The sequence below is a fragment of the Sorex fumeus genome, unplaced genomic scaffold (genome assembly GCF_029834395.1).
Source record: "Sorex fumeus unplaced genomic scaffold, SorFum_2.1 ptg000026l, whole genome shotgun sequence".
Classification (NCBI taxonomy): Eukaryota; Metazoa; Chordata; class Mammalia; order Eulipotyphla; family Soricidae; genus Sorex; species Sorex fumeus.
In genome coordinates, this window is record NW_026606083.1 from 19,104,559 (window position 1) to 19,106,678 (window position 2,120).

The window sequence follows — 2,120 nt, forward strand, 5'->3', positions numbered from 1 at the left end:
TGACCTCTAATCACCCTTGTATGTGTTACCATATTTGAACCCTATCAAATATGGTACGACAATTCCAGAAGATGGGTATTTAGTGTCTTATGATGTGTCGCACGGCCGCTTGCAGCCGCGCGGGTCCGGAAAGCGTCCTGGAGTGTGGCGATGGCTGGGTAGTGGAAGTAGTGTCGAGAGTGGAAGTCTGCCAGTGGGGTATTTATCTGGGTAGGGTGGGTCTCCTGTGCACAATTCGATCCCTGGGTGGTTGATGGAAGCAGACCGGGCAGGGTAGGGTGGGGCTCCTGATTAGAATCCCTTTGTCACCTGTGGTGGTGGGAGCAAGCAGAGAAGCTCTGTCCCTGGGTCCGCCGAGCCTGGAGTCCAAGGTCTCAGAGAGTTCCGCTTATCTTGTTCTGTGGGTCTTCAGTCGTGCTTGGGTCTCGGCCGGAGCTGCCGCGCGGGTCCGGAAAGCGTCCTGGAGTGTGGCGACAGCTGGGTAGTGGAAGTAGTGTCTATAATGATTATATAGATGTATATGTCACTGTCACTATCCTCCTGTTGTTCATTGATTTGCTCGAGTGGGCCCAGTAACATCTCCATTATGAGACTTGTTGTTACTGTGTTTGGCATATTGAATACATCATGGGTAGCTTTCCAGGCTTTGCCGTGTGGGTGAGATACTCTCGGTAGCTTGTCGGGCTCTCTAAGAGGGGTGGAGGAATTGAACCTGGCTCGGCCTGGTTGGTTACGCGCAAGGCAAACACCCTACCACTGTGCTATCACTCCAGCCCATATATACATATGTATATGTATATAATTCTATTCTCTATGATCTAGAGAAGTGTTTAAAATTTATATTTCTCCTTGGAAAATATTAGTTCATATCAGTGATTTTTAACTATTTTCTGCATAGATGTCTACTTGTATTATATTTTATAAATGTCAATGAGTTATCTCGTGTTCACTCAATAATATGATTACATTGACTACAGTTATCCAGAGAAACAAAGTTATATGATATAGCATACATGTACATATTTTCCAGTAATTACAACTGGTCTCATTCACCTGACCCTGAAGGCTTCACCGACATGGCAGCACTGAGAAGGATGAGAAAGGAGAGGCCGATGAAATCTCAAGGCCGAACTAGGCTGCCACAACGAAGGAAGACAAAAATGATCGTCTGTACTTTCAATGCATGTACGCTAGCATCAGATGCATCCATCAAGGACCTGATGGTACAAGCGCGAATGATCAAGTACAACATCATTGGTCTGACTGAGACAAGAAGGCACGAATCTCACCATGCTGTTTTCGACACTGGAGAAGAATTGTTCCTCGGAACATGCGATAAAAGAGGTGTTGGAGGCGTCGGTGTCCTTGTCAACACAAACTTGGCCATGAGCATTGATTCATTCGAATGCCTAACAACCCGAATCGGACGTTTACATTTGAATAGATGTGGTTCACTGCCGGCAGTTTCTATCTTCATTGTCTACGCACCACCAACATCTCATTATGATGAAAGAGAAATCGAGAAGTTCTACATGGAGCTAGAGAAGTTCTATAAAGAAGACCACACCTTCTACAAGATCATTGTGGGTGATTTTAATGCCAAGATAGGACCGAAAAGATCAGCTGAAGAACTTCACATCGGGACCCATGGCCTAGAATGGAATGAACAGGGTGAGAGACTGTCTGAGTTCATCATGTCGACCAAGACCATTCATGGTAACTCACAGTTCCAGAAGGCAGAATCTAAACGATGGACATGGGAGTCTCCCGGTGGACGATTCCACAATGAAATAGACCACATCATATTCAATCGACGGTTTTGCCTGACTGATGTCACTGTTGTCCCAAAATTTCGAACGGGATCAGACCACCGTCTCCTTCGTGCAAAATTCTACTTCACAGAGTGGGGAGAAAGGGCTGCAAAGTTCAAAAAGAGAACTCCCAGAATGACCACCAACTGGGAACTCTTTGGTACTATTGCGGCAACATGGGAAGATGCCATTGTTGACAACATTGACGAGGAATACGATTGACTGGTTCAGCATCTTTATGAATGTGCGAGGAACACCAAGAGAGAGATAACCACAAAAAGTCGCCTATCTTCGAAAACTCTTTTTTTT